Genomic DNA, 8,847 nt, shown 5'->3' on the forward strand with positions numbered 1-8,847 from the left:
AGGTGCCGCATTAGTTATCAGCTTTTATTTTTTTAATGGCGCGCCGTTCAGTTTTGAAGCACGACTAACTGGTACTGTACACAGAGAAAATATAAACTACTCTACCACTATTCCACCTCCAGTACTAGCAGTATAAAGAAGATATATAGGCTGGAGCTTCAGCGCTTTCTTGCCAAGGGCTGCCCACTTGCTTCGCACACTACCACCCTCTCTCCAGATCTAAAAAAGACGACCCCTCTCTCCCTCCTCACCGGTGGTCACATATCCGCCGAAGAAGAAAAGGACGTGCAGCGTTGACGCACTCATCGTCGGCGAGCGAGGTCACGCACTGACGACAAGGCCGTCCTCTCAGACCTAGCGCCCGCGCGGGATCGCTGCCGTAGTGTGTGTGGAGGACTACGACCACGAGCGAAGCCACTTCCCGCCGACCCTCAGGTATGCTACCTCTTTTCGAACCATACCCTTGTTCTATTGCCCCATCTGGCACGTTGTTGCATGTGGATCTTTTTCCACTCCACCATCTTCCCAATTTGCTATCCTCTGCTCTGCTGGCCACGCAGACGAAAACCGTAATTTGCACTATTAAAGGAAACCCTACTTCATGCAGACTAATGCATGTCTGGGTTGAATAAGGAAAGGAAGGGAGACTGTACTGTCCAAGAGAGTAGGCATCGAACCCGCATCTAGGTTGAAAAGGGGAAAATCAGTAGCTAAGGAACGAGTCTCGTGTCTCTTGGTTGAAGAAGGGTAGAAAGGCATGGCAACGCAATAGAGAATGACCAGGTCGATCGGTTTGTTGTCCTCACATAGGAAAAAGGTGGCTAAAGAGAACAAAAATGGGACGTAATCCACATATGCTGCCTGGATATTTGTTGCTCTGGGCAACCATACCTCCCTCACCACTCTGCGTCCGTGGAGGTACATCGTACTGGTGCACCCACTGTCCGAATGGGCCTCCCATGCTCTTATTGCCACTTTTTTTACTGTTAGTATAACGCCAGCAGTCAAGTCAAGCAATGCTACTGCTAAAGTGAAGCCACATTTAACTAGTGCCGCTCTCAGTCTAATGCCACCGATAAATTTAAGCAATGCCATTTAATGTCACTGGATTATTTCAGGGTTAGCTGTTGATTGTGGATGTATTAAAGATTTTTCAGTTAAGGCATTATAATGTTGTTGCACAGCCAGCATACCAACGATGAAACTTTTTACTATCTTTAGATTTTTGCACTGTTAATGCTTATAGATTACATACCTCACTTTCATGAGATAAGTTAATTTTTTTGTAGAGTGTCACCAAAATGCCAAGGCGCCGATATCATTTTATTTTGGTTAAACTGCATAAACAATTATGAAGAGAAGAGGAAAATTCAAGAGTGGGCACTTCCTCCTCCGGTTGTTCTCTTGATTCGTTCGATCAAGTTTTTATGTTTGATCGATTATCAAGATTGGGATAGAAATTTTTAAGGTCCCCCCGAGTTCGAAATGATATTTACCTTGGAGGTACATGGTTTCAATTTTTTTATACTGTCATTAGTTAATAATGCTAGTTACGTTCAGACTTTTTTATTTGGTTTCATGCTCATGCACAGCTAGTATACCAATGCTGAAACTTGTTACCTTTACATTTTGTATTGTTAATTCTTATAGAAACCTTCCAGTGCTAGAGTTTATTGAAATCTGTTTAGTAAAACCATTGTACTGTACCCTGTAATAAACTAACTACTCTACTGTTGCACTAGCCACTGGATTAGTGTATATTTGTAGTATTCGAATGGTGTTGCATTAGCGTATGGACATAAATAAAGTGTGGCAAGCTTTCCCAGATATGTGCTCAAGAAAACTACTACCTGTTTTTCTAAATACTAGACATTTGGGTACTTTAAACTGAACCGCGAAAACGTCTCATATTAAGGAACAGAGGGTGTAGAGTTCACTCAAATTATCCCGGTAAAGCTAGTCACACCTTTGTTAAAATTAATGCTCATTATGTTATCGGAAGAGGTCTGTATGTTTGTCTCTAATGCCTGTCTACTACATACCCGACATCATGATGTAATGTTAAGTCATTTCCTTTTGTACAGTGTAACTAAATTGTCAAGGCGGTGATGGCATTTTATTTTAGTAGAACTGCACAAAATTTGCTTAAAAGAAGAGGAAAGGTCAGGAATGGCTCAGTTTTTCAGAAAAACAAACTATGTATGCCTTCCTGACATCAGCCGCTGTTGCTTTATTTATTCCTTCAAACAGGTGGTTAGAAACAGTCTTGCTACCTTTTCCCATTAAGAAATTGGAATGCTTATATTTGTGAGTCTATGCTTCAACTAGTGCCACTTTTATAGTAATCACACTTTCAATATCTATGCAAACAACGATGCTCGATTTTAGTGGAGCTGCACAAAAAGTCCAGCTAGTTCAACATTAGGAGCATGTTTTTTCCAAACCTTTATATCCAATTGGTGGCACTATGAGCTGTTCATTACGAAGGTACATGGTTTGCTACTATCTTGCTACTCGTTTTGTACTATCATTTGATAGTAATACTAGTGGTTTGCATGTGAATTTATTGGCAGGGTGGACCTACATTGGAGGTGTAGGATAGGATTCAATGATTGGATGCTCAATTTCGGTTGTATCGATTTCACCTCTTCCATCAATGCGAACATGGTGTGGTATATGTTTACTAGCTGCTTGATATTTGTGCAGACAGAGATGTCTGCCCGTTGCTATTTGGCAAACAAACAAAGTGTCTGCAATTTTGGTTGAACTGCACAAGAGAATAGTATAGTCACTGCATGCAGTGCCATTTGAAAATGGACACAAAGATTGATAGTCACTCCATGGACTGCAAAAAAGTAGTACTGTACTATTTACTGGCCAACAGTTGGCGCTTCATTGCTTTGGTCTGATTATACAATGGGCATCATTTTCCCTAAGTTAAAGTTTGTATTCCGAAAATAGTCTCGCGGTGTGATCGAGAGAAGACCAAATCATATTGCAGTGGATGTTCCTCCATCATGTGTGGTTCATTCTCATGGTTCCAGCTGTTGGTGAAACCACTTACGTTTGCAAGAGGAGTTGTAGACTTCACAAACAAATTTGTCTTTCAGTCTGTACTGAGTGTTGGCCAAGAGAAGCATCCATGTTAGTAGGAAGAATAGATGTTTTTTCTAGATCTTTGCTTTTGGAGCTACATATTTGTATATGATCTGTGAATCATTGAGATGCATTAACATGTTGATCTTATGTATGGGAATCGTACTAGTTAGTTTTAGTTGCGACGCAAGATCCGAACTGGCTGATCTTTGCTTTTGGAGCTACATATTTGTATATGATCTGTGAATCATTGAGATGCATTAACAGTTACTTATTTCTGTTCGCTCAGTGTTTACAAGTTACTGATCGATCACTAGCTAGCCTACAAATGCGCACCTGGCAGTTTTATTTGCGACGCAAGATGCGAAGTGGCAGTTTTTTGAATAAAAATGCCTACCTCTGAAGAAACTGACAAGCTACACTATCGATCCTACACGGATAAAAATGCCTACCTCTGAAGAAACTGACAAGCTACACTATCGATCCTACACGGATAAATAGCATATCACGCACGTACTACCTCCTTTCCGGTTTGCAGGGTTCAATTCAAGAAACAACCTACTCGATCCTACACGAATAAATAGTGGATCACGCACGTACTAGTACCTCCTTTCCGGTTTGCAGGGCTTAATTCAAACCTCTCACCAACCAAGGTACTCCCTCCGTCCGGGTTTATTAGTCCCATGAGCAAAGCAGCAAGACCAAGGCATGGCAATAATTAACGGCATGCAGAAGTTTAAGCCTAATTAATTCCAGCGATTTAAGTGGCTGCATGCCTGCCCTTGGCTGCGCCTCGTTGCATGCTGCTTCGCGTACTGCTTGCGAGCGATTTTGAGTGTGCATGCAGTCGGCCGTAATTAAGGCAGCTAACTGATGTGAAAAAAGATATGGTTTAATTGTTGCGGGCTTATTAAATCCGTGAAATCATTATTGACAAGGAGGGAGATGATTCGAGTGCAGTCATTGGACAGCCATGTCGGCGTGCCAACCAGACGGGACGGGACGGCACAGTCATAATTTCAGTTTTCCTAGTTTTCCACGACAAGCTGGCGCGCTAAGCCATTATGCATTGAATTCCGATGACCGTCGTGCTACCTTCCCCCTATAAGTACTGTTTCCCGGCATTCTCCAGTGCCACCGTGACCCAACTCGCCATATCCTCAAAAGCCCCCACCAGCCCGATGTCGCTCGCCACGTCCGCCATGCCCCCGCCCGTCCGCGGTAGGCGACGCCGGAGGCGGTCACCGCCGGAACTAGTGTTCGGTTTTTCACCGGAAGGCAGACAGAGGGAGGAGGCATTCTATCTGTCTTTAGATGACAATGCGCAGATCGAGGAGTTGTTGGAGCGCGACCGCATGGCGGAGGAGCAGGAGTTGTTGGAGCGCGACCACCTGGCGGAGGAGCAGCATAACGCCAATTTGCGCTGCCAGCGGGACATGGAGCAGCAGCGCACCGACGCTCTGAGTGGTGAGCAGAGCGCCCGCAACTGGGCCGACTACGTGGAGGCCGGCGCCCGGCAAATAGCCCTGGAGCCTGTCGGGCACGCACGCGTTCGCGACGCTGATTTTTACTACCAGCTCGTCAAGTGGGTTTCCCGCTTGGAAGCCAAAGCTTTGGTGGACCACGCCGGCATGGAAAGGGCCAACGCGCGCAAGCAACGCGCCCTATCGCACCTCTGGCAAGTCCAAGGCGAGGCGCAGGACGCCGGTGCCGGCGTTTAGCGTGTACCGCCGGCATCATCTAGTTAGCTAAGAGCAAGTTAGTCTAGTGGGAGTAGATAGTTAACTTGGCTATGATGGTTGTCAACGTGGAAGTTCAGTACTCTATATGTGGATCAGACCTGTTACTTTGCTCTGAATGTTGAACTTACCGTTTGAATGTATGGAATGGGTTGTTATTTTTTAAAATGGGTTGTATTTGTCCTCCACGGGTTTAGAGGCTGACCTGTGGGCCTAGCAAGTTGATGCGTACACAATCAGGAGATGATTGTACGTCGAGAGGATGACAGAAGGGACCCGCCAAGGTCATGGCAGTACGCAAGCAAGTGCCTCCTTATTTCAAGCCAATAAAAAATGGCTCCTCCTAGTGGATTTCTGACATCTGGGTCCCATGCCATTGTCAACGTAGTCAATAAACGAGAGAATTGCACAACGAGCGGCTGACACCAGGGACCCAGCAGCTCACCCAGTTATTTTTGTTTTGGGTTAATTTGATAAATGCCTCCGAGAAATGCCACTGCAATTTCCAAACTTTGAAAAATGCCATTTCTAGTGGCATTTTTTGAAGTCTGGAGTGGCATTTTTCAAAGTTTGCAAACTGCAGTGGCGTTTTTCAAAGTTTGCAAAAATTGCAGTGGCATTTTTCAAAGTTTGGAAATTGCGGTGGCATTTTTATGAATCGCCATAATTGGAGTGGCATTTATCTAATATGTTTTTGAGACGGAAGCAGGGTGTCAACTGGGCTGTGCGGGACACTCTGGCCTGTCTAGACAACCTTTTCTTTTATGTTTACCACAGACCAGCCCAGTAGTTTTTTTTTCTTTTTGAAAATGGCTAGCCCAGTTTTTTTTTGATTTGTCAAGTAAGTCACTTTATCAGGCCTGTTGGGCTAGACGAGGAGAGCTTCATTCGGCTGGCCGAGAAAATGGCCTATCAGTAATGAGAAATGGGTTGTACATTTTTAAAACACATCAAACCGGCAATAAGTTTCAAATATCTTTTTTCCATTTCGAGATTTTAAATTGCATTGATTTTTATGCGTGGACAATTTATTGGATTTTATATTGATATACATTTATTTTTAAAATCAGTCTGAATGTGACACAAAATTTCAGGATTAAAAACAGTTCAGACCGCACCGACATATGCAAAATTCCGTATAATTTTTTAACCGTGGCCACAATATGGGCTGTAATGCTAACAAAAAGAATATGGGCTCCAAAAAAACCCATAAGAATTAGCAAATGGGCTGTAAACTATTTGAAATAATGGCAGATGGGTTGTATGCTGTTTTCCACAGATTTGAGGCTTTCCACAGATGGCCTGTATATTGTTGGATGTCCATCCAACGGACGTCGTGTTTCTTCAATCTCTGCTCTTCCTGCTCCAGCCGCTCAAACAAGCGCCGGCGGGACTGCCTGCTCCCTCCTCCCTGCGGCCGGCTGTGCTGACGTGCAGGCCTCACCGCCTCACCATACTCCCATCGCTGGCCTAGCTATCCCTCTACTCACCCTCGGTCCCACACATGCTGTTATTCTCCAACGACGGCAGACGAACCAGTAAACCCTCGTACTCCTCCGCGTGGGAAATAACTGCCGAGTATTCCCTGGCTCCGTGGCGTTCCCTTCCTAGGCCTCGCTGTCGTCCACTGCCCTGGTGCTCTCGGTGCGGCCTGGTCAACGTGGTCAATGAACGACATCCATCGGAAGTGGACTGTACGTGGAGAGGCTGACAGCTGGGTCCACGGCCGCATGCAAGGAAATGCCTCCTTATTACGCGCAAAATAATGATTCCTCCACCTGACATCTGGGAACCCACTGACAGGGCCTCTGTATTTTGCGAAAAAACATTACCGCCGCTAACAGCTCAGACCCACCATCTATATCTTCGCACGCAAGGAAGTGCCTCCTTATTATGCCCAAAAAAAAGAATACTCCCCCTGCTAGCTGGGACCCAGTATAGTGAGCCTACTAAGTTCACGGGGACGAAGGGCTTTGTCAACTTAGTCAATATGCACGATTCTAGCTCGACTGACCGTACGATGTCCATCCAATGGCCGTAGTGCTTCTTCAACCTCCGGTCTTCTTGCTCCAGCCGCCCAAAGCAGCGCCGGTCGTGCCGCCTGCTCCTGCCTCCCGTGGCCGGCTGTGCTGCCGCGGAGGCCTCACCGCCCCCATACTACTCCCACCGCTGGCCAGGCCATCCCTCCACTCCACTCACCCACACCCCCTGTTATTCTGCGGCGACGGCAGCGCAGCCGAACCAGTGAACCCTCGTACTCCTCTCCGCGTGGGCATCCACTTCCGCGTCTTCCCCGGCTCCACGTCGTCCCCTTCCTAGGCCGCGCCGTCGTCCACCACCGTGGTGCTCTTGGCGCGGCATGGTCAATGTGGTCAACGACCGACTTCCATCGGAAGAATACTGTACGTGGAGAGGCTGACAGTTGGGTCCACGGCAGCCGCAAGGAAGTGCCTCCTTATTACGCGGAAAATAATTATTCCTCCACCTGACAGTAGGGACCCACCGGACGGGCCACCAGTATTTCACAAAAAAACGTTTGCCCTTGACTGCTGGGACCCACTCGACGAGCCACCGTATTTCGTGAAAAAAACGTTCCCCCTGCTGTCAGCTCGGAACCACCGGAAGTGCCTCCTTATTACGCACAAAAAAATGAATACCCCCCAGCTAGCTGGGACCCACCTTGGTGGGAGGCTGACTTGTGGGCCTACTAAGTTGACGGGGACGGAGGGCTTTGTCAACTTAGTCAATATAAACGATTCTAGCTCCAGTGACCGTACGATGTCCATCCAACGGCCGTAGTGCTTCTTCAACCTCTGGTCTTCTTGCTCCAGCCGCCCAAAGCAGCACCGGTCGTGCCGCATGCTCCTGCCTCCCATGGCCGGATGTGCTGCCGCGGAGGCCTCACCGCCCCCTACTATTCCCACCGCTGGCCAGGCCCTGCGGCGACGGCAGCCTCACACCGCAGCCAAACCAGTGAACCCTCGTACTCCTCTCGGCGCGGGCTTCCACTGCTGCATCTTCCCCAGCTCCCCATCGTCCCCTTCCTAGGCCTCGCCGTCGTCCATCGCCCTGGTGCTCTTGGCGCGGCATGGTCAACGTGGTCAAGGAACGATTTCCATCGGACATGGACTATATGTGGAGAGGCTGACAGCTGGGTCCACGGCCGCAGCAAGGAAGTGCCTCCTTATTACGCGGAAAATAATTATTCCTCCACCTGACAGCAGGGACCCATCGGACGGGCCACCGTATTTCGTGAAAAAAAAACATTTCCCCTCTGACTGCTGGGACCCACCAGCTACACCTTCGCACGCAAGGAAGTGCGTTCGGGCAAAAAAAAAACGATTCGCCCCTCTGACTGCTGGGACCCACCAGCTACATTTTCGCACGCAAGGAAGTGCCTGACAGTCGGGACCCACCTGGTCGAAGCGTACGTAGCGTTGTCCTTCTGGTCGCGAACCTGTACGTACATACTGGTCGTTGTAGAGGCGCGCACGTGTCGTAGTAGAGGCGCGCACGTAGCATGTACACGTACGTACAGCGGCCAGGGTGCAAGAAAGAAAATACGGCCACATATGTGTACATACGGGCGGGGTCTCGAACGCCTACTCGCGCATACGTGCATGGCTGGGTCGGAACGGAGAAAGAGCGTCGTCGTCGTGTTCATGGGGAGCCAACCGGCTGGGTCAGAACGAAATGCATGGTCGTGTTCATCGGGAGGGCTTGGACGGAACAGGCGACGGAAATGAGGCCTGGCGTACCACACAACGGAGGAAACGGCCTTGTGTTCAACCGGCCACGTTCGAAACTGGGTCCTGTTGATCGGGAGGGGCCTGGCGTACCGCAAAACGGAGGAAACGGACCTCCTACGGTCGAAACGGGGGTCCTGTTGATCGGGAGAGGTGTGGCATACCACAAAGCGGACGAAACGGACCTCTTACGGTCGAAACGGGGGTCTTGTTCTTCGGGAGGGGTGTGGTGTACTGCAAAACAGACGAAACGGACTTGTGTTGGA

Source organism: Triticum dicoccoides, chromosome 2B (assembly GCF_002162155.2).
Source record: "Triticum dicoccoides isolate Atlit2015 ecotype Zavitan chromosome 2B, WEW_v2.0, whole genome shotgun sequence".
NCBI classification, from domain to species: domain Eukaryota; kingdom Viridiplantae; phylum Streptophyta; class Magnoliopsida; order Poales; family Poaceae; genus Triticum; species Triticum dicoccoides.